This window comes from Callospermophilus lateralis, chromosome 3 (genome assembly GCF_048772815.1).
Source record: "Callospermophilus lateralis isolate mCalLat2 chromosome 3, mCalLat2.hap1, whole genome shotgun sequence".
NCBI lineage: Eukaryota > Metazoa > Chordata > Mammalia > Rodentia > Sciuridae > Callospermophilus > Callospermophilus lateralis.
The window spans coordinates 143,936,098-143,961,493 of record NC_135307.1 but is presented as its reverse complement, the minus strand read 5'-3'; positions in this window follow the sequence as shown (position 1 = coordinate 143,961,493).

Genomic DNA, 25,396 nt, shown 5'->3' with positions numbered 1-25,396 from the left:
AGTGAAACCCTGTCACAAACGGACAATATTTTTCTATTTTATAATATTTTCTAAAAATAAATATTTTTACCAATGAGATGTAGCTCAATTTTAAAGAATTCATGAGTTAGATACCCAGACCTAAAAAAAAGAAAAAGAAAAGGCAGATGACAGAAAGGTCAGGTCAGGGGTGATGATGACTTTGTCACTAGCTTAGTACAACTGGGGAGTCCTTTAGTGCTGACAACCTCAGTTTCCCAACTGCTGAATCCTATTATGTAAAGAAATTGCTTAGCCCAGTACATAGAAATTCATCAACATTAGCTGTCATTATTATTGGTCCAAAGTAAAAAGAGAAACTATTAAAAACGTAGAGACAGCCTGGGATGGTGGCATATACCTGTAACCCCAGAAACTTTGGAGGCTAAGGCAGGAGGATTGCAAGATCAAAGCCAGTCTCAGCAACTTAGCGAGGCCCTAAGCAACTTTGGAAGGCCCAGTTTCTAAGTAAAATATTTTGAAAAAGCTGTAAAGTGGCTTAGTGGTTTAGCACCCATTGGTTCAATCCCCAGTACAAAAAAAAAAAAAAAAAGAAAAAAGAAAAAAAAATGTGGAGACAGATCAGAAAATTGTAGTGTTAGTTATATTGATAGCATGATTTTACAATTAAAGAAATGAATTTTATCACCAGCTCTGTCCTCAAAAGTGACGCAAACTTGGATACTACATCTCTAAAACTTTGTTTCCCTCTGAATAAATGAAGACTCTGGCTTTTCATTTTGACATTAGTAGGCAATAGAAGAGGGAATAACCCATTTCCAATCAAAGTGTTTCCATCACATACCTGGAGACAATCAGTCTCAACGTACTTTGGAGCTTCAATTGATCTCACTTCCCTTAAGTCTTTTCTGGCCTCAATCATATGGAACAGCTGCTAGGGCCACTGGGAGGATCTGTACATGCAAAAGCAGTGGTTGATCTTAGCTACTAACTTAGAAATCCTGTATATCTTCATTTCAATTTAAATACATTATTAAAATTAAGAAGGGAAAAACAATCTCTTCATACCAGCCCATACCCATTGGGTTTTGGCTTTATGATTTGCTCAGCTGTTGGAATCAGTCTCCCAAATGTTTTGGCTCTCATACCAAAGTCTATGTCAGGGCAACAGTGCGCTGTCCTATGGAGTTCTAGCCAAAGATACCACTGGGAAATGAGCCGAACAACCTCTGGGACAGTTTCAATCCACATAATGGGCAGTTTTCAGAGCAGAAGGCTGAAAAAAAAAAAAACAAAAACCCTGAAAGTACAGGAAGAATAAAATCAGATTTTAATTGAATTGCTGCAATGTACTAGTAAGGCTAGTTAAGCATATAATTAATTGTTGTAACTATAGCAACAGAATTAGCTGGAACTATTAGGGTGGGCACCAGGGGTTCAATGAGTGACTCTTAAAAAGACAAGTGTTGGAGATGGTAGAAAATAATTCATTCTCCTCCAGTGGTTCTCCAGAGGGCCTTATACTCTCTTGCAATCCAAAATGAATCTATTTAATAATATTTTCTTAGATTCATGCAGCTTTTCTTATCCCAAAAGGCCCTGGGGTGCTTTGTAAGCCATGAACATAAATATAGATCTGGAATAATATATTGAGGCAGATTTTCTTAGTGCTTAAATAACTCTCCGGTGGTTTGTTCTGCACCTTTGGAAGCTCCATTACCTTCAGGATACATGCAATCAGTAATTTATTAAGTGGCATCCCCATAGACCCAGGACCTGAAGACTGGTGGGGAAAAGGCGGCTTCAGGGATAATACTTTTATTTATTTATGCCCTACCTCCTTCCAAGAGGATTCAAGCAGCCTCACAAAATACACAGAGTACATTAGGATAAAATAAATACACAAGGAAATCCAAGGCAGGGCATATCATAGGAAGAAACATCTAGATCTATGGAAATGTTAGTACTGGAAATACAGATGACAAACTCCTACAGAGTTGCTGAAAGTGGGTAAAATTGCAGCTGTTCTTCCTCTTGTCTAAGACAGAGGTGGAAACAGAATTTGCTATAGGAAAAAATATTTTCTTTTCTTATTCTTTTTCTTTTTTAAGGACTGGGGATCTAACCCAGGAATTCTTTACCATTGAGCTACATCTCAGTGGTAAATTTTTTTTTTTTTTTTTCTGGTGCTGTTGCCTGGAAGAAGTTTCCAATTGGGAAGCCTGAGACAACCTTTAACCCATGGATCTTTGTGGCAACTATCAATAATGCAATCATAGAATTACACAGAAGAAATAAATTTTTCATTATATTGTTGTTTTAGCCAGCTTTTTCAACAAAAGACTTGATAAGAATAATTAAAGGAGAAAAGGTTTATTTTGAGGCTCACATTTCTGATGTCTCAGTCCGTAGACAACTGACTCCAATGTTCTGGGCCTGAGGTAAGGCAGAATATCATGGCAGAAAGGTATGATGGAGGAATACAGCTTAGGACATGTGACCAGGAAGCCGAGAAAGAGTTCAATTCACCAGGAAAAAATATACAAGGGTATGTCTCCCAATAACCTACCTCCTCTAGCCACACCCTACCCTCCTGTAGTTACCCCCAGTCAATCCCTGATTAACACACTGATTAGGTTAAAACTCTCATAGCCTAATCATTTCTCCTATAATTTTTTTTTGTATATTCTCACATGTGAGCTTTAGGGGGACACATATCTAAACCATAACACAGTTATACATCCTTGTATCTTTAATTCATTATTTTATAGATTTACCTCTCGCCTCTGTAGTCATTAAGAGACTTAGAGTTCTATGAATTTCCAGTTAACTTGTGTTTATCAAGCATCTTCTACGTAGATAGAGCAGCAGAGAAAAATATGTAGTATAACTTTTTCCCTTTTATTATGGTTCAGATATGAGGTGTCCCCCAAAACTCACATGTGAGACAATGCAAGTATTATCAGAGGTTAAATAATTAAATTATAAGAGTTGTTATCTAATTGGTGGGTTAATCCACTGATATGGATTAGCTGGACAGTAACTGTAGGCAAGTGAGGTGTAGTTGGAGAAGGTGGGGCTGGGGGCAGTTTTTGAGGTTTATATTTTGTTCCTGGTGAGCAGAGCTTTCTCTGCTTCCTTATTTCCAACTCCTGAGCTGCCTTTCTCTACCACACCCTTCCGCCATGATGTTCTGTCTCATTGTGGGCCCAGAACTAAGGAATCAGCCATTTATGGACTGAGACCTCTGAAACCATGAAGCAAAGTATATTTCTCCTCTTCTATATTGTTCTTGTCAGGTCTTTGGTTACAGTGAAAAACTGTATATTTCATTTAAGAAAAAAAATGGAAAATGAAACCAAAACTATAGTAAAACCTACATTTAAAAGATAGGTAGATGCCTCATGTTTGAAGGTCATTTCTCTAATACTTCAACCAGATTATGACCAAACACCAGTAAATAAATAGATAAGTAAAAATAAATTTTAAAAAAATTCTGACCACACCAGACTAAAAATATAGATGAAAAATCATAGGGAGCAATAATGAGAGCATAAACCCTTAATAATTTACTCAGAACTTATTTACTCACACTTTTAAAATAATACTAATGAATTGTTCCTGTGTTGTCAATGTCAAGAAAACATCGAAAGTACAGAACTTTAGAGGAGGCAAGAAATGAACACCTTCCTTCTCTATAGGTAACGTGTCATAGATTGCATGTTCGGGCTGGGGATGTGGCTCAAGCGGTAGCGCGCTTGTCTGGCATACGTGCAGCCCGGGTTCGATCCTCAGCACCACATACAAAGATGTTGTGTCCGCCGACAACTAAAAAATAAATATTAAAATTCTCTCTCTCTCTCTCTCTCTCTCTCTCTCTCTCTCTCTCTCTCTAAAAAAAATAGATTGCATGTTTCTCTCCCCAAAATGCATGTATTGGAATCCTAACCCCCAGTGGGACAGTGTTTGGAGGTGGAGCCTTTGGGAAGAGATTCAGTTAAAATGAGGTCATGGGTGGAGCCCCATTAGCATCTAGCATGTTCCAAGGTGAGGAAGAGAGTAAGGCTGTCTCTCTGCACATTGTGAGGATACAAGAGGAAGGCCATCTACAAACTAGGAATCAGGTCCTCACCACACACCAGATCAGCTCCACCTTGATCTTGGACTTCTGAGTCTCTAGAATTGTGAGAGGAAAAAAAAAATTTTGTGTTGTTTTTAAGGCACACTATGTGTGGTATCTTGTCACAGGAGCCTGAACTGAGACGAGTGTGAAGTGTCTTCACGGTGCAGGAGGAGAATGCAGAAAACAAGTGAAAGACAAAGCCTGTGAGCTGCATGGTACAAGGTTGTATGTAGCCTTAGTGTCACTTAGGGCAGAAAAAATAACTACAATTAGCATTCATCAAAATAACTAGATTTAGTTATTCCACCCACCGACCAAGGCAGGGAAGTTCAAAATAATTTTTAAAAGATTTTTTTGTGATTTAAAAAAAATTGGAATTAAAATTGAAATTAAAAATAGATATTTACTTTTTAACTAGAAAGTTCTTGCAATGGAATTCTTCATTCCCATGTGATCAGCAGGTTCTGTTATATATAATTTAAAGGTAAACCAAGGGGTTGAGTCCAGAGGTACCTTCCATGCCCAGGCCTGCAAGCATGGTCAACTCCATGCTGTCTTGAAAGGGAAATGGAAAAACGCATGCTTTGCAGTCCCATTGCTATAGTCTGCAATGGCTGAGTAAATCAACTGGGCTATTCTTGACTCACATAAAGCTACATAGACTGTGTCCCCACAGAGTGACCTGTGAATAAGGTTTGAGCTCAGAGCACAATCTGTGGGGATTTAGGGTCTTGATTTCTGTGATTGATAATGAGTTCATTGTCCTTTTTGAGTAATTACCAAAGGGCAGTCACGTTCACGTTCACTTGTTCACTTAGCTTAAAGGCAAAGCACAAGGAATTTTCCTAAGAGGCAAGAAAGTAGGGAGATAAGCAGGCCTGAAATTAAAAAAAAAAAAAAAAAAGAAAGCACTCTTAGAAGATGATATATGATATGAAATTAAAAATTTTAAATTAGTAAAAATTATATAAAATATAAGACCTTGACATTTTGTTGCCTTTATCAGTTTTTTTTAAGATTTATTTATTTATTTTTATTTATTGTGCTGAAGATTGAACCCAGGGCCCTGTGCATGCGAGGCAAGCACTCTACCAACTGAGCTATATCCCCAGCCCTTTATCAGTTTTAAAAATTCCCATTATCTAGTAACACAAATGCTTATACAAATATGTGCCTGCATGTGTGCATGTGTGTGTGTTTGTGTGAAATTCATATTGCAACTGTTTTTCTCTTTAGCAATACAACATAAGCATTCTTCCTTGCTATTAAATATTCTTCTGTATCATCATCTTGAAACACTATATAGCATCCTAATGTAAACATGTATCAGGACTTATTTAACCAATCTCGTTTTATTGTACACTTGGCTATTTCCTCTTTCATTTTGTTTTGATTTTATTACTATTATAAACAACTGAATGGTAAGGATTTGTGCTCATGGATGAATTGTGGCTTTATTCTTGCTCTTTCTCATATCTATCCAGACTTTTTCACAGGATGAGCTGTCGTCAATCATTTGTGGGTTGAAATTTCTTATTCTGGTGATCTACAAAAGTTGGTCTGCTCTGTTTATATATATATATATATATATATATATATATATATATATATATATATATATATATATATGGTTAGAGGCAAAAAATAAAAAATAAAACTTGAGGAGTATTAAGAGGAGAGACTAGAAAGAGCTCCCCTGCGAGAATTTCATTGCTCTAAGAAACTGAACTGAACTAATAGCAGATCTGTTTAAGTTCAAAAAAGTCATATCATGCAGGAAGACAAAACCTTTAATGGGTAATGGGAGGGTGTGAAAGATCCTTGAAGTATATACGAAAATAAGAAAAATTAAAGAAATTGTAAAGAAAAGGTAAAGGAAATGGATTTTTTAAAATTTTTTTCTAATTAATTTTTATTGTTGGTTGTTCAAAACATTACATAGTTCTTGATATATCATATTTCACACTTTGATTCAAGTGGGATATGAACTCCCATTTTTACCCCGTATACAGATTGCAGAATCACATCAGTTGCACATCCATTGATTTACATATTGCCATACTAGTGTCTGTTGTATTCTGCTGCCTTTCCTATCCTCTACTATCCCCCCTCGCCCCCTCCCCTCCCCTCTTGTCTCTCTACCCCCGCTTCCAGAGATTCTATTAATCTTTCAACCCATGACACAGAAAGATGCCTGAGAAGTCCCCCTGTATCCATGCAAAATATGGCTCAAAGTCGGAGATACCAAAAGGATGATTCAGCATTGGTGAGTGTTGGGGAGGATCCTGGGGTGTGAAAGTAGAGGGGATGCTGTGATGTGCCCCTGACCTTAGCCCTGAAATGCTCCCTTGATTTCTAATCCCCATAGAACTTCTGCAGGTGTTAAATAGAGGCCAGCATCAGAAGGCCGCTCTGGAATTTGCTACTCCTGACATTTTAGTGATATTATCAAATTATTGCAGCAGATGCTTATGTTATGCTTTTCTACGTGGGAAGAGCTGGTCAGTTTCTAACTCCAAAGTTACAGGCATTCTGCATGAGCAAGCCCATCTCTTGGAAAGGAAAACTGTAGCAGTGTGGGGAGTGAGGAGTCAGCCCATTCCGAAAACTTTGTGTCCCGTTTAAGTAAACAGTAAACATTTATCAATTGGTTCCAAAGCAAAATTACTGATTTGAAGCTTTTGCCCATTTCCTTGATGAACTCTCACGTGGTCTATTTCAGGTCCAGTCATGGATGGGAAGATGGGGAGATCTGTGTGTAGCTGGCTCTCGACAGCTGTTGTGAGCCCCCTCTAGCTCAGACTGATCTGGAGTAAGTGAGAAAAATGGGCTGAATCTTTGCCTTTGCCATCATTTCTGAGGACATCTTTGCCTCCCACTGCAGCACCTCACCAAGGGACACCCCTGTGGTCTCTTACCTCTCAAGCTGGACTTCAGAGAGCCGTACCTCCATTGCCCTCCTGCTCCTCCCCCTCAGCCTGCACCATTGACACATCTTCCCACCTGGGAACCTGCCATGTGAAGAAGAGGGAGCTGGGACACTCTGGCTGCTCCTCATTCTACTTTTATTGCCTAAAAGATGAAACTGAGATATCATCTTCCTCAATACTTGCCTCCTAATTCTGCAAAGCTGTCTTCGATTGAACCAAACTGCCTGTATTTCTGAGTAATCTCAAAGCCACTGCCCCTGACCTTAGATCTGTTTTTTTCTGTTTTCCTGACTGATTATATTCCTAATTCTCCTCCCAGGTATGGATTCATCTGGTATATTTCTTCATGCTTTTCTGTTGTAAAAGAAGAGGACAAAAGCATTGCAGAGCTCTTTCTCCTTGAATATTTAGTTTAAAAAAATTCTCACTATTTAATTTCAAGTATGTTTCCCTTCCTAAGCAGCAAGTTCCTAGAAGGCAGCACCTAGTCCTTCCTATCTTCAGTCCTTAATGCAGATTCTGGCATGTGGTCAGCCCTCTGTATATTTTTGTTAGATGAAGAAGTGAATAAGTGTACAAACCAAATTCAACATTAATATCAGAGACCAGAGTATTTGTAAGAACACTTTTAGCCTCAAGTTACTGAAGATGCAATTCAAAAAGATTTAAATAATAATGTGATTTATTGTTTGACAAAAGTAGTTAGAGGTGGAATAGTTCCAGATGTGAGTTCATTCAGCATCTCAGCAAGTTCTTAGGGAGTGAGGTCCATCCCACCTTTCTTTTGTGCCACACTTCATATCTTGACTTTTGTGGAGAAGCAGAAGAATGTCAAGTATAGCAAAATGGTTGTAGCAGCTCCAGGCATCATAGCCACATGTTCTAATATCCAATGACTGGAATAGTCTTTTTTTTTTTAATCTCAAAGGAAACTTTCTCAGAAATCTTTTCTCCTCTGCAAAAGCAGATTTCTCCTCACATAGTAAGGGAATGGAAGCACAAGGATTGACTTGGACTAGTGAATAAAACCAGGTTCTTAATGGTAGAGTGGGGAATGTCCATCTGGTGGGCAACCAACAATTGGTACACTGCAGTCAATAGAGGTGAGGTATTGAGCTGTCATCCACAAAAACAAGCTGGGTTCATCTCAGCTCTGGATGGATAGTTGAACATTAGAAAAATGTCCATATGCAATACATGGCACTGATTAACTCCAAGAGAAAAATATAATCAATTTTAGAAGATTTAGAAAAATCATGTGGTAAACTTTAATAACAACTATACACAATTCAAAAAAAAAAGAAGATTTAGTAAATTTTATAGAAGGGAGCTACCAAGATCCTATAGGAAACATTTAATAACAAAACCTTTAGATATCAGAAAAGCATGCTCGTAACTATTGTTTCCATGTAAAACTCTTGCATTAATCATAGTGAGGTAAAAGAAAAAGAAATAAATTGTATAGAAACTTGAAAGAAAAATATCTTACAAAATTATTATTATTATGGTAATATTATATTTTTATGATGACATTATTGTCAATGTGAAAACTCAGAAGACTTTCCAGAAAATGTATAGGTATTAAGGAGAGTTTATGAAACTTCTGGAAATGAGATTAATTTTACAATATCAGTCCCATTAGTGTTCACCGTAGTAAATAAAAATGTTTTTTAAAAAATACTATTTGGCAATAATTAAGAGTACGAATAATAATAAATGCTGACAAGGCATTTATTTGATGTGGAGAAAAAGGTACATTCATACATTGTTGGTTGAACTAAAAATTAGTACCATCACTCTGGGAGAAAGTATGGAGATGTCTCAAAAAAAAAAAAAAAAAACTAGAAATGAAACCAATACATTATCCAGCCCTCTCACTCCTCAGTGTTTATCCAAAAGAAGTAAAAGCAGCATACTATAGAGATACAGACACATTAATGTTTATAGCAGCACAATTCACAAAAGCCAAGTTATGGAAACAGTCCATAGATGCCGATCAATAGATGAGTGGATTAAGAGAATGTGTTGCATATGCACAATGGAGTTTTACTCAGCTGTAAAGAAGAATTAAATTATGACTTTTACTGGTAAATGGGTGGACCAGACAACATCATGATAAGAAAATAAGCCAGACTCAGAAAATTAAGAGTTGAATGTTTTCTCTCATATGCAGAAGTTAGAGTAAAATGAGGGGAAAAGGCAGAGAACCAGATATCATAAAGTTACAGGAAATATCAGTGGAATAGAAGAAGGAAATTGAGAAGTAAGGAGGAGGGATGGAAAAGGGTAGGAAAACAGGATGAATTTGACAGAATTATGCTATGTGCATATATAAATATACCACGATTAATTCTACCTTTTTGTATATCTATAAAATTTTAATAGAATTTAAGTAAATAAATGAGTGAAAAGAAGACCAGTAGAGCAGAAGAAGGAGAATATTGGGAGGGAGGAGTAAGGAGAAAGTGGCGGGGGTCGGGGGGCACTGTGGACCGAAATGGAGTAAATTAAATTCCATGCATGTATGATTTTGTCAAAATGAGCTCAACTAATATGTATAACTGTAATACACTAATAAAAGAAAAAAATAGGCTATTTATAATTGCAACAAAATATGTAAGTTTCCTAGAAATGAATTTAATAAAAGTTGAATATGATTTTATTGGAGAAAAAATGAATAATTAGTTAAATTTATTTTGATAAATAAAAATTAGTGGAAGAGATGAATCCTATTTATGGAAAGATTCAAAATCACAGAAATTTTGACTCTTCCTAAATTACTCTAAAAATCCAGCATAGTTCCAATCAAAATATCAAATATTATGGAAGATTGACAACCTCATTCTAAAATAGGGAAAAAACTAATAACTCTTTTTGAATAAGGCTATGGTAAAGAAGACACTCTCTATTAAAAATCAGGAATTATTTTGAAAATATAGTAATTTGGCCAGTGCAATAGTTGTATAGGGCCACATATACAAACCAATTGAATATTTATTTACATCATTTATATTCAATGAAATATTTATTTATATGAATTCAGAAACATGCTCATGATTGTGCAGAAACATGATGTATAAGATTACATTGTACATTATTCTCTAGTATTTTAGAAGAATTGCTTCTCTGTCATGAAAGAAATAAAATTTATTCTCATCTCTTGCATATATGAAGATCAACCCTCCAGAGAATCAAGTCCTGAAATATAAAACTTGTATTATCTTATAGAAGTGTGTAGGAAGGGATCTTTGTGCTCTTGGGATTAGAACAGGAATTTTTTATAAAGGTACAAAGATGGAAACATAGAACAATTTGAGTAAACACAAATTCAATTTGAGTAAAAGTTTTCAAGACTCGGCTTTAAAATGTGGTGGAGAAAGTATTTCACAATAGATTTTTCAAAAGTAAAAAGAAAGATGGGATCTCTATAATGACCAATAAGAACTCCTAATGAGTTGTATCACACAGAAGCTTTGGGAAAAGTCATTCCATGATCCTGAGAAGAAGCCACCATTTTAACATCCTGTCCTCTATGAAGTATCTCTTACAAATCCAAAGGAAGGCTGATCTTTACTTTTAAAAACCTAATTTCAGTCATGCTTTGAAGCAATTAAAAAAATAGGTTTAAAAAGTTTCTATAGAAAAAATTCTGAAACACTTTTCTAAGAAAGATGAATTTCTCCATGAGTCATGAGTCACTGAGTTCTGCCTGGAGATATTGGGAAATGCAGACCAAAATCCCCTTGAAGTCCATAGTTAATTACTGCCCATTACATATTGTGTCATAACCTCCCCTTATATCAGAAGTCCTCTGGATAATCGGATCATACTTGATTGTGGGGCATGATAGTGGTCTTGAAAATTAAGAGGCTACTACTGGGAGAGCCAAGAGCTGCTCATTGGAGGTCAGGCCCCACACAAATCCCCAGGGCAAGGTTTGCTTAACATCTAGATACCATATTAGGTAGGCTGTGAAGGAGTGGCTTTGGGGTTGGACTTCAGGGTAAGAGAGGGCCTGAGAATGGCTGCTCACCACCCTTAGGGTAGGACCACAAGTGTTCACCTAAAGGCTAATCCCAACATTTATCATGAATGTGATCTGGAGGGAGCAATTTGACCCATTTGAGCCTCTGATTCTTCATCTGAAAAATATAGTGTATTAGAGATTAAATTAAATAGTGTCTGATACATCCAAAGTACACAAAATATGATCACTGGCATCACTAGTCAAATGTAGACTCTATCAGACTAACTGGAACTGACTTTCTGAATCTTTTTTGAGAATCACAAAAATGGCCCTTCTTCACTCAGTACTTAAGGCACCGTTATAAGTTAACTGCGACATTCACCAAAACAGCCCTGCCAAATAGAGGGCCATCCGTGAATGAGAGGCTTCAACTACATTATTATTGACCAATGTGTAGTGTACTAGTGGCTCATTAAGAGGTTTTGCAGTGGTGCCATTTAGTTTAATGACATGGTTAATTTAATGATATCTTTTGGTTTTTGTTTGGTTTATTTTTGCAATTGTGAACTGGGACAAAATGTATGTTTAGCATTTAGACTGGCATACAGTAAATGCTCAATATGTGCAGGCTACTACTACTAATGTTCTCTTTTCTAATCAACACTGCTACTTATGGGTGGATCATACTAAGTTCTACATTGGAGACTGGAGGATGGATTCCATGGGGGCTGTGGAGGGAGGGAAAGAATGTGGGTAACAGTGAACTTAAGTGAACTTAATCCCTCATTCACTTACCCCAATGTTCTAAGATTTGAAAAAAAAAAAGAAAAGGATAGAAAGAAAAACAATCCCCTTCTCATAAAAAAGGTGAATTTGGCAAACTAGAAATTTCTGGATTGTATGTAAAGAGTTCCAAGATGGAAATGTCTATCCTTTTCTCTCCAAGCAGGATCTGTGAGGTCTCTAAGGTCCACTGCTGGGCCTTTCCAACTGCCCCAAAAGGCCCCAAATAGCTTTAGCTCTTTGCATTGTGTCTCCTTGTAATTGTGTCACATTCATATGGCAGTTACCTTCATCAACAAGTCCACATTCTTCAGATATATGATGCAATGGCTATGTACTGCATATTTGTGGCACACAGAGAGGTCCTCTCTTTTATTTCCTGGATTGAGCAAAGAAATGACTCTGTCAGAAAGGAATTTTACTTTGCATATTGTTAAATTATGCTTCAGGGGTTTTCCCAGCCAGGGAACAATGGAGTCTTGGCTCCTAAACATTGACAAATACCTGCGTTGCTCCCTATAAATACTAGACCATATATAAATACTAGACCAGATCCAAGGAAACGGGCTGCTAATGTTGTAAGAGCTGTAGGACCAGCTTCTCGACTCTGATTCTAGTTAGTTCCTGGTAGTCAGCGGAAGAGCATTTAATTTAAATAACTAGTCCATTATACTTAATTCTAATTATTTTTCTTTGTTATATTCCGAGATCCAGAAACTATTGGTATTTACATTGCTTTTGAGGGGGGAAGTCAGAGCACAGTTTGTTTGTTTGTTTTTTTTAAAGAGTACGATATCTCCCATCTCCATATAGATTTTTAAGTCAACATTATCTTCTAATGCACAAAAATACATTTGGGGAAGTAACTTCAAGATTCTTTATTATATTACAATAGATGACTCAATTTCCTTTAGTCTTTCCTCATGACAAGTATAATTTTCTTAAGATGTTTGTGGAGTAGGAGAAAATAGAAAATAACAAAAAAAAAAATGAGGGATGTAGATATATTAGTGATTTCTGGCCACTAGATATACCCAGTTCCTCTGTGTGCTGGCCCAAGGAGGGTCCAAATCTTAACACAACTAATCTTAGCTGATTAAGAATAAGGACAAAAAGTTTTATATGACTAATTTTCTTCTCTCAAGACCATGTGATTTTTATTTTGTCTCGAACAAATTTTTTGAAAAAAGCTTCCTTAGGTATATTACCTAAAAAGATGCTTATTATAACTAAAGTACTTCCTGATTCAGTAAAGTTTAGTCCTGATAGTCAGATCCTCAGAAAATACTCTGGGATTCTCCAACATCTTCTTTTTCTTATTTGATAGTGACCTGTACCTGAACCAAGACCTGGATTGCTGCTTGTGCAGAGACTCAGCTCTGTGAGTGAGGTCACATGCCTATCTACAGCCTTTGACCCCTGTGATTTTTCTTCAAATTTCTGCAGAGGTAGAGGACTGCCACTCAGAACGACCCTGGAGAACATAGTGGTCTCCTGTACCATCATGCTATACAATTCATCCTTGACTTAGTAGGAAGCAAGGGAGGGTGTTGGCATCTGCTGTTGGCTGAACTTGAGGAATCAGGGAAAGTCAATCAATACATGGCCTCTGTCTTGGGAACCTCTACTGTGGCATCACATGTGCCCAGGAGAGAAGATGATTAAAAGGACTGAGCATCCACACCATTGCTTTTTTTTTTTTTTTTTTTTTTTTGTCGAGGTACGTGAGGAACTCAAGATTGACATCATCTTGGGCATTCAGAATGGCAGAGGCAGCCTGGGTGGTTGTCTGCCAAAAAACATGGCTCTGTGATTTTTGTGTTCATCCCATGTTTTTTGCTTCATGAGTAATTTTTTGCTGAACATTTGTCGTGTAGAAAACATTTTCTCAAAAAGTTAAACATGGATTTACAATATGACCCAGCAGTTTCCTTCCTTGGTGTATACCCAAAGAAATGAAAGCAGGGTCTCAAACAGGTATTTGTACAAATCATATTCCTCACAGCATTATTCACAGTGTCCCAAAAGTAGAATCAAACCAAATGGATCAATGGATAGATGGATAAACAAAATGTGGTTTATACAATGAATTATTATTCAGTGTTGAAATGGGAAGAAGTACTAGTGCCTGCTCTGCAAAGCAGATAAACATGGAAGTCATGCTAAGTGAACAACGACTGACACTAAGGGTCATGTAATATATGCTTCTCTATGTGAAGTATCCAGAAAAGCAAATCCATAGACAAAGAAAGAGTAGTGGCCACCAGAGGCTGGCTGGGCAGAGTGGGGGATAGAGATGGCTTCATGGATATAAGTCTTTCTTTTCGGGTGCTGAAAATATTTTGGAACTAGAAAGAGATGATTGTTGTACAACATTGTGAATGTACTAATGCCACTGAATTACATACTTTAAGATGATTAATTTTTTTGTGAATTTCACCTTAATTTTAAAAAATCTATAATAATATTTCAGAAATCCAGGAATAGAATTTAAAAAGTAAGTCAGATAAACACATCTATTGAATACCAAACATAGAGATGTATATAGAGAAGTCTCAGTTGACTGTTAGTATATACTGCCCAGGTTGCTGGTACATTTTCTTTTTATGCTTTCTTTGTGCTTTTTATATAACATCCTCCTCTCTACATGGCTTTGCTTCAAGTAGTCTCAAAGCCTTTTTAGAAGTAGGTGAGATCAAATTATAACTGCATAACTAAAATCAATTTTTTACATTTGGAAGCAAACAAACAAAATTGCTTATCTAACCTGAGATTAAACTTTAACAGAAAATAAGGCTCATGCCTCCATTGTTCTTCTGACTCAAAATTAATTTTGTGATGATATTTCACCAAAAGGATACACGGTCTCATTGTCTTTGTGTCATAAGAAGGTTTTGTTTGAATGTGCTGTTTCTGAGGTGCCAGTTTTATAGGGGCATCCATGTTGACCTCTAATCACACTGCCCGTTGGTATGTTATGGAATAGTTTATGGCTCTCATTAACTTTGATGATTATAATTAGATGAAGCTATGAATTGTATGCAGAGCCAGTCCTCTGGGGTGTTCCTGATTCAGTTTCCACAAACAATCAAGAGGTGATGAGTGTTGCTTAGTCAGAGTCCAGATATTGCAATTTAAATATATGTCTCTAGAAAATAAAACTCTTCCCCTAGAGAAAGACTAAAAAGCCAGAAGGCAATAAAAGTCAATATAGAGCTATCCTTTGGTTACACAGGGTCCACAATCAATGGAGCTTCAGAAGAAAGGTGGTGTTTGCTTGGTGGTTGGTCCAATTTAGAAAGGAAGGAAAGCTATGTGGCATCTATGGATCTCTTAGTATCTCTTTAACCCTCACCAAAAGCCTTGTACAGACCCATTGCTTTCTCCCCATTGCAGAGGTGACTGAAAGCAGACTTGTGTCCATGTAAGCTTGTGGCACACAGCAGGGGCTTCAGCTATGAGAGCTAAAGCAGAGCACATCTAAGATTCCTGATCTACCTGGATGGGGAAGAGTACAGGCCCATGAGGGTCTGTCTTCTGGACAGTGATCCAGGGCTACAGGACTATGGCACTGTATCTGTCCCTCTGAGATAAGGACAGAGTCTCATCACCTTATGTCTGATTCCAAGGAAAACAGTGCCAGAAAAAATGATCAGGGAAAAAAAATAGAAAACACTAAATCACTGAGCTTCCCAGAGGATTTTCAGCAAGGAGGCTAGAGCCACAGCTACATGCAACTGAGGGCCAGGGTGGGTGGAGGAGTGGTGCCTGTGTTCTCTTCACAGACCCACCTCACAGCCTCCTCTCGGGATGATGAAGCAGGAGTGGGAGGTGGAAAATGTCTTTGTTACCCAAGAAGCCCTTCAGCAGCGGAGGGTAAGTGTTCCATAGAGAGGATGAGAATTCTGAGCAGAGGCATCTGCGGACGGGGTCCTGGCTTGGTGAGTGGGGACTGAGTCAGGTTCCTGGTGCTACCATGGTCAAGGGTCTGGAAAACATTCAGTAATAGAGCATTATTTTTGTGATGTTCTCAACTTCAAAGGGAGCACAGTTGAATTCTAATGAATGTACCTGTAAAGGAGTAGACAGTGGATCAATGCTGTAGAACACTTCAGAAGACACCATGACTATTTGGAGCTTTAGTATACAACAAAAGTGCCCTTTCAACCAGTGTCATGAAATAATGCTCCATGAATGGTGTTAAAAGAATCTGTGGTTCATTTGGGGAAAGTAGTTATATCAATCACTCGTACTGTGAAAACAAAATTCTACACAAATCAAATACTAAATAGTCATCATAAAATTACTAGAAGAAAAATGGACCATACATCTTACCCGGGGAGTTGGGAAAGGATTGCATGAGAAACAAAATGCAAAAGCCATAATGAAAAAGATGACTAAATATAATCATGTCGGGGATGTATACCAAGGTCTCAAAGAAATCCCCACTGAAGATTTTCCATGTTTGATATGAACAAAAACATTCTCACCTCTCCCTAGCTCCATGGAGGAAGAGGACCAACTGCTTTCATCAAAATCTTTCTCCCCACCTAATGTCCTTCTCAGGGTCCTTTCAGGCTCTTAAAATACTTGAAGAATTAAAAATCCTGAATTTTTTGATGACTTCCCTTGACATCTTCCATGATGATCTTGTATCTCACTTTGGTTTAGAACATCTATTATTTTGGGATATATGGTTCTATTTTGGGGTGTGTGTTTGTGTATTTGTGTGTGTGTGTGTGTGTGTGTGAGAGAGAGAGAGAGAGAGAGAGAGAGAAATAGATATCAAATTGACATCAGCAGGGAGGGGAAATGCGCAAAGTAGTGACTGGTTAAGAGGGACTTGAACTTTATCTGTGTTGGGTTTTTAAACTGACACTATATTCATGCATTACTTGTGTAATTAAAAATAAATGAAATTAAATATACTCTAGACTGTACTGGTTGGATCTCTGCAACTTAATTTCCATCTGCCAATGAAAATAAATCTGAAACCTTTCATTTGAGTTAATGGCCCAACTTAACGTGTGGTTTTGTTGGAAGAAAACCAAACTGTGAGGCATTTTTCAGGGCTCTGCTTTGGATGACTCTTTGGGTCACAACATGGGTCTCCTGATATTTGCTTTTTCTAGATACGTACTTAATGCGTAATATAAATTTGCCCTGGTACTTTGACTTCCTGGCTCTGAACCAACCTTAAAGGATGAATGGCAAGGCCAGCCACTTCCTCTCTTGCAAACATGAGAAAATACATAGCTACCTGGTCTGTTTCCAGCTGGATTCAAAGTCCAGTAGGGAGGCTGTTTATTTGAATGGTGAAATTGAGCTTGGCCTCTGTTTGGCTTCCCCAAACAAGCTGAATAACCACTTTTCTGATTTTCAGACAGCATCCTGGGGATATGTTGGCAAAAGGGCAGAAATGGAATGAAAAAAGGTGATTAGGACTAAATGTGAAATGTGACTCCGGCTGCAAGCAGACAAGGCAACACACAGCTGTGAGGTCCCAAGTCCTGATCTTTGCCAGGCCCCTTTCCTCTGAGTAGCTTCCCACCCTGTAGTAACACTCCCTTAATAATGCCTGTTTAGTGCTGGGTAAACATTTCAAAGTGCTTCCATATCTATTTGAAAACACTTCTGTATCTACTGAGCATTCACAATTATTGGTCCCAGGGCTGGCATTAGAAAGAGCCACTTCCTCTCAGAGTCTAGTTCAGAGAAACAGACACTCAAACCAACATTACAACTTGGAAAGTGCTATGAGAGAAATAAATGAAGAAGCTATGGCAAAAAAAGAGGCAGGGAAGTTAGAGTGAGGGGAGAGCTGGTGTACTTTGGGGAGAGGAAATGGCATGTACAAAGGCCCTGAGGCATGGAACTGTACCATTTTGAGAAATGTTAGCAATCAAGGTATTATATAAGCCTAGTTAAGGTTCTTTCCACATGGAACATGTTATGTGTTGATCTACAAAGCTTGAACCTGACCTGAAGGCTAGGAGAACATTTGGAAAATTCAAAGAAGAGAAGGGACTTGCACATATCTACTCTACTTGGTGAAGAATCAATTATAGGAGGCAATATTAGAGGCTGAGAAACCCAATGAGAAGATATTTCAGCAATCCTCAGGAGTGATCACTGTTCCAAGACAAAGGTACCAGGAAACAGGATTGGTGAGTGGAAATGAAAAAAGTGAAGGAAGTTGGGTGTCTCAGTGACTTGTTAGGTGCTACAGAGATGCAGAAGGGTGTTTAAATTGCTGACTTTGGTGACTGGGTGAATCAAGGCATAATTCACAAGGCAGTGCAAACCAGGAGGATGAGGGTCAGGGAGAGTTGACACATACACCCTTTCTAACCAAGTTCCAGTGAAGTCTATACAATAGCATGATGAAGTCTATCCTCTGGCCAAAAATCTTAGGCATTCCAGGTAAATGGACTTATCTAAGGTCCCCACCTGGTTAGTATCAAAGATGAGTCTAGAGCCATGTTTTATTTGTTCCAGTGCGAACCCCTTTAAGCTGAACTGTGAAACTCATGTCCTTTGACTATATATCCACCTCCACACTTTGGGCAGGATTTCTTCACTTATTCAGCCTGTGTTTAAGAATGTCTGTGCCAGCCACTCTTTAGCTGCTGGGACCCCGCTGTGGAAGTCCCACTCTTATGTAGCTTACCCCAAGGACTCAGATGACACAGACACAAGCAGTTATGCAGACAGAGCAGGCAGCTGCTTTGGAGGAATGGGAAGCACAGTCAGGTTGCTAAGTGTTTGGGAGGTGGCTGCTGCTTCTAATGGGTCACAGCAAGGCAGAAAACAAGGAGAGAAATGAATTACAGTAGATGGGGTAGAGAGAGAAGATGGGAGGGGAGGGGAGGGGGGATAGCAGAGGATAGGAAAGGTAGCAGAATACAACAGTCACTAATAGGGCACTATGTAAAAATGTGGATGTGAAACCGATGTGATTCTGCAATCTGTTTTGGGGGTAAAAATGGGAGTTCATAACCCACTTGAATCTAATGTATGAAATATGATATGTCAAGAGCTTTGTAATGTTTTGAACAACCAATAAAAAAAGGAGAAAAAAAATAAAATAAAATAATATTATATACTTAAAAAAAACAAATGTCGAGCAGAAATCAGAGGATGTTTGCAGGAGGGAGGGAGGTGAGGGAGTGAGTCATGTGGGTACCTGGAAAGCTGTAAGTGCCAGGGCACAGCTGTGAGGAGGTGCTTGACACATTGGGGGGACGTGAAGAAGGCCAGCATGGTAGAAGCAGTCGGTGGGGGGGTGGGGGGCAGTGAGTAGAATGGCAAGAGGTGAGATCAGAAAATTGGCTGGGTAAGTCTGATTGAGCCTTCCTCTCCAATCCAAGGACTTTGGCTCCTGCTCTGATGAGTCACCTGGGAATCAGTGGAGGGAGCCCTTCACAGAGCAAGGATGTGTGTGACTTGCCTTTTTAAAGGGTCTCAGTCCCGCTGTGAGGAAAGGGCAGAGCAGGAGGACCATATTGGTTAGCAATCATTAGAGCCTGCGACAGTATGGCATGAAGATGTCAAGATCTGGGTGTTTTGAGGGTAGACACAGTAGGATTGGTGATTGAATACAAGATGTCACCCAAAAATAAAAGCAGGGAAGGTACTAAGTATTTTCCCAGAATAACAGCAAGGGTGAAGTTGGCATTTACTGGGGAAAGTAACGAAGCAGGAAGGAGGGGGAAAGAACAGCTTTGGTAGCTGGAGGGAGATGTTTGTTTTGGGATATGTTGATTGGAAATGTCCAAACTGGTAACATCACCAGGGAGTGAGTGGGGCCAGAAGAGGAAAGAAGACTAAAGACTCAGCCTTGCAGCTGAGCTGTCATTAACATGACAGATGAGGAGAAACTGGGAAAGGAGACTCAGAGAAAAGCACAAGAAAGAGGAAGAGGGCCAAGGGAGGATCCGGGCCCAGGATCAAGTGAAGATGCATTTCTATAAGAGACAGATTTGTTCTGCCAACAGACTGATCAGGAAACAGAGATCTGAGAGCTGACCATAGGAGAGGCCATCAACTCATGGAGGCAAGGAGGTCTTCCGTGACCTTGACAACCGGGGTTCGGATGGAGCAGTGGGAGATGGAGTGCAGTTTAGACGGCAAGAAAAGAAAAACAAGGCAAGGGGACCGTCAGAGAAGTTCCTGGGGAACATACAGTTAATTTTGATTTGTTTGTTTTCGATAGACAATATTACCACTTATTTATAGGGTACATTCTGGAGAGAAGGACACTTTGGTGACATGAGTATGATCTTGTAGGCCATGCACACATTGAACCAATTAACAGGTACTGCATTGCCTAAGAAAGAGGAGGTGGGGTCCTTGTCTAAGAACCCTGGGGAGCCCCAAGATGAGGGAGGGATTGATTAGATTTATTTTGTACATTTTGTAAATGTACAAAATAAATTTATGTGGGCAACTAGCTATTCCCAGAGGATAAGAAAATGCTGGATTCGTGCTTTGTACTTGACATTGAGATATATTTCAGATGTATTAAATTTTAAATGCTAAAGAGTAAAATTATAAAGGTATTAAAAGAAACTATAGAAAAAATTAAAAAGTAATCTTGGGGTATGGAAAACATTCAGGACTATGATATAAAAACAAGTATCCCAGCCAGGTGTGGTGGCAAGTGCCTCTAATCCTAGTGGCTTGGGAGGCTGAGGTGGGAGGATCAAGAATTCAAAGCCAGCCTCAGCAACTTAGCAAGGCCCTAAGCAACTCAGTGAGACCCTCTCTCTAAATAAAATACAAAAAATAAAAAAAGTCTGGGGATGTGGCTCAGTATGCCTGGGTTCAATACCGGCCCCACCCAAAAAGAAAAACAAGTACCCCCAAATGAAAATATTGATAAATTCAACCTCATATAATAGAAAATTTCACATATTAAAAGTAGTCAAAATGGTTAAAAAAAAAAAAAGACAGGAAAATAGTTGTAATTCCTAAGACCAACAAACAGCTAATTTCCAAACTATATGGGGCTTTTACAAATCAATAAAGTAAAGACAAACAACCCAAAGGGAAATGAGGAAAACATACACTCAGGCATTATAAATTGGCATTACTTGTTTGGAAGATGGTCAGATAATAGCTTTCAGAATTAAAAATGTATATACCTATGTCCTAGAAATATATTACAAATATTTTTTTCCCTGCAAATAAACTTCTACATGTGTGAAGGGATGTTTATTTAGGGTATTTTTGGCAGGATTGTTTGTAATAGTAAATTATTGAAGGTGATGTTTAAGTAGGAAACTGGCCTTATGAGAGAGCAAGGCAAGGGAATACTAGGTCATCCTTATAAAGAGAGGCACAGCTTTCATGTGCTTTGATCTCTACTATACATTGTTAGAAAAGCAGTCTCTAAAGTACATTGTTATATTTTAAAAAGATGCAGGGTCGTTACATCATGTTCTACTGTTTGGCACAAAGTTCATCATAAGAGTAAAATTAAGTGTGTAGCCATGTGGGAAAAGTGTGCTGTGGATACCTGCTGCTGCACATGGGCACATCAAGGAGTCTCTGAGATGTGAAGAATCAGAGGCAGGATGGACCACAAACACCATGAAGTGGAGGACACACAAACTTCCCACAGAACTTCCAACTAATTCTAGTCTCAGGACTCAGGAGGCCGTGGGAAGGAGTCGAGCTGACCTAGGTCACTAGTTGCATAGTTTGGGAGAGCTGAGCAACCTCCCATTTTCAGAAGCTGAAGGGTATGTGCCAAGGTTATAGGGCTCTTTGAACTTGCAGTACTTCCGGGGTAGAATGGCACTTTCTTAACTGGATAAAAGTTGCTTATCAGTGAGCCACAGCAGATATCACATATACTACGATATCAGTGACTCTTCCACTCCTGTGAGCAATCAGTCAAAGGTACACTATCAGTGCTTCTGCTTATCATTGTACCTAAAGCTGGCCAATGCAGTAAGTCAGGTTTTAAAAACATAACAAGTAGATGTTGGGCATAGATAAAACTGCCATAAATTATGAATTGGCTATGACTTTTCTAAGAAGCTTTTTTTTTTTTTTAAATTTGACACATGAGCAAACTACTAGAACATCTAGTAGCATTTCAGTTAAAAGTTTTGTCTTTTTTTCATAACCCAAAGTATCAGTAGGGTGTTGAAAATTTTTAGAAAATAAAGTTATACAACTTGTATTGTTCAAACAATACATCTCTGTCTTTCACACACAGAGATGGAGAGAGTAAAGATCTAAATCTGAAACCCAAAAATATGCAATTATTAGGAGAAATTTTGGAAGAATACCTTCATAATCATCATTTATCTCAGAAGCCACAAAGAAAAAAACAAGTAAATCAACTACAAAATTAATGAAAATTTCTGTAATCTCAAACGTCTAGTGAACAAATAAAACAATAGCCATGGTGTAATCATGTGGGGAAGAATTAGGGCAGATGGTTGCTTGAGTCATCATTATCCATAATAAATAACACAAAATTGCAACAACTTAAGCACCCACTGACAGAATGACCAGATAAGTGATCTTTCCTGATTACTATGGACACGTCCAGAGTTCATGCCCTTAAACACTGTTATGTTCTGCCTCTCATTGGAGTACATGGCCTTCACATAGTCCCAATAATATGTCTTCAAAAACAGTCCTTCACCATCTAACCAGTTATTTTATCCATTCATTAATCTTTCCTCATCTTACATTTACAATCACTCATGTGGGCCAACTAGGAACACTGCATTCTAAAATGTTCTAAGAGATATTTTAAAAAAAAAATTAAGCTCTCCAAAGAGCTGCAGGTGCATGCTTGTTACAAAAGCTTGATGACACATCATTTCTCATGTGGAGGTTGTTCCTGTTCCAAAATACCAGTTATAAAAAAGGTAACACTGGAAATATTTTTCCTAGACGATTGATGGAATAAGAATTAATTGAAATCTTATTTTATTCTCTTTAGCAGTGTAATCTTGAACAAGTCACTAAAACTTGCTGAACCTCAGGTTTTTTATCTGTGAAATGGGTTGATGATCAACTTTGGTCTATTTAAGGAAGGATTACATAAGAAATAAGCATGGCCCCCAACAGAGGCTAAAGAAATGCTCCCTCCTTGAAGCTTCATTACCATCGAGGAACTTAAATTCTGGACAGTGAGAAGACAGAGATAAAGAGATTACTGCACAATTATGTTTTTAAAATGGTATGAAAGAGGTAAGCACAGGCAGGGGTGAAATCAGAAATGTTTAGCCCATGTTTCCTCACTTGTATGCCATGCACACCATCAGTAGCTGGTTCAGGGCTCTGGAAGATCTATGCTGTGGTCCAGGCATCAACCTCTAGTAGGTGAATCAAAAGGAGGTGAGATGGGAAGTAGATGGTATCAGAAGCCAGTGCTGCCAAGGTTACAGGGAAGGATTCTGGGGTTTGCTCAAGGAAGGTTAACACAGCTCAGAGGCAAAAGTATTTGGGGCTGATTAGTTGATGCTATTTTTGTAAAGACAGAGGAAGGGAATTTACACTGGGAGATGTCAGAGAACATTTCCCAAAAGTACAAATTCACCAGAAAATAAAACTTGTAGAAGAAACAAGTGAATTAAAAGTGCATCATCATATTTTCCTTTGCCATGTCTAATAAAAGATACAAAAGTATTTAAAAAATCATGAAGTTTTCACTATCAGTAACCAGTGAAGAACTCAAACTAGCCATAAAGTCCAAAGCTTGATGGTCAAGGAAAGCAATGGAAGGCCAGAGAGAGCAGAGAAGCTGCAGCAGGACTGGCTCCCAATGACCCCCTTCAGACCTCCCCAGCGGCAGTGCCGACTTCAGAGCCCCCTAATTCCTACATCTCCACGGAGGCATGTCTCTGTAGATTATCTTCATATGATAGAAAAGAGGATGAGGGTCCTGGGAAGACAACTGAAATGGAATGTGAGTCACAGGTTAGGGGCTCTTCTCACCCGTGCAAGGACAGAGCAGCCACACAAGGAATCAGAGGGATTCCCAATAGGAATGGGACCGTCTGCTTCTCCAATCCAACCTAAGACAACTGGAAGACAGGAGTCCTGGTTTAACAAATGCTAATGAATGTGTACAGAGAGGGCAGAGTGCAGGCATTCCTATGGAAAGAAGAAAGAACTGAAAAGAGCAGCATCCATTGAGCGTTCCCTGAACCTCTAGCATTCTCTCAGGGTAGAGAAAGGTGGGTAGAACAGGAGATGCCCACTCATCTGGAAATGACAGCCCAGGGGGAAAACAGTACCCCGACTTTATCAGAGCAAACGGAATGCCTGATTAGATCTGGGCAAACATAAGCCAGTTGGAAAAAGCCATATGACATCAAGGTTCATGTGGAAATATACTGTGGGGTGGGGGCCAAGGGAACATGGTGTGAAAAACTGAGAGGAAATCAATCTGGGAAAAAATATGGGATGGGAATAAATGTTTAGTACTTGCTTTACGTGACAGAACTTTAGTGTTAGAAAAAAAATTGAATTTAACTCAAGATAAAATGATAAAAGACAGTTAAATTAAAAAAAAAAAGAACTTGAAGACCACAGGACAGAAGCTAAATCAAAGCCATTACTAAACTCAAATCTAAATTAAATTTGAATGATGAAAAGACAATCTGTTGACTTGGAGAGAATGCTTGTAAATCACATCCAAATAAGAACAATATCCAGAATATGTAAAGAGTACTCAAAATTCAATGAATTAAATGATCCAACTTCAAAATGGGCAAAAGGATTTACCCAAATGAAATGAAACCTGGGTTCATGCAAAAACTTACAGCCAAGTGGTTATAGAAGCTGTATTTGTTATCTCCCCAAACTGGAAACAACTCAAATATTGCTCAGGTGGGGAATGAATAAACATTGTGATACATCTCTAAAATGCTGTAGTATTTAGCAATAAAAACGAACAAGCAATGACACTGATAAATCTCAAATATGTTGCATCAAATGAAGGAGCTAAAATCTCTACACTATGATTCCACCTATATAGGATTCTGGAAAAAGAAAGGTATAAAGACAAAAAGATAGGCTGGGCATGGTGGCACAGGCTTGTATGTAATACCAGGTACCTGTGAGGCTGAGGCAGGAGAAGAGCAAGCCAGCCTGGGCCACTTAGAGAGACTGTCTCAAAAAATAAAAAAAGAACTGGGAGGCTGGGATTGTGGCTCAGTGGTAGAGCACTCGCCTAGCAGGGCGGGACCCGGGTTCAATCTTCAGCACCACATAAAAATAAAGGCATTGTGTTGTGTCCATCTACACCTAATAAATAAATATTTAAAAAATAAAATAAAAAATATATTAAAAAAAAAGAACTGGGGATGTACCTCAGTGGTAAAGTGCCCTCCAGTACCCACCCCCCAAAACAAAACACAAACAAACTGATAGAAGATAAGCAGTTTGGTGGTTGCTTGAGCCTCTGTGTGTGGGACAAAGAGTAAGAAGTGTGCTACAGAAAGTACCTTGATTGTGGTGGTGGTTGCATGACTGTCAACCTGTAGAACTCTATAGTAAAAGGGTGAATTTTGGGCATGTCATTAATAATTTAGTAAACTAAAAACAACAAAGAACATAGAGAAATTTAAAATGAAAGTCGTG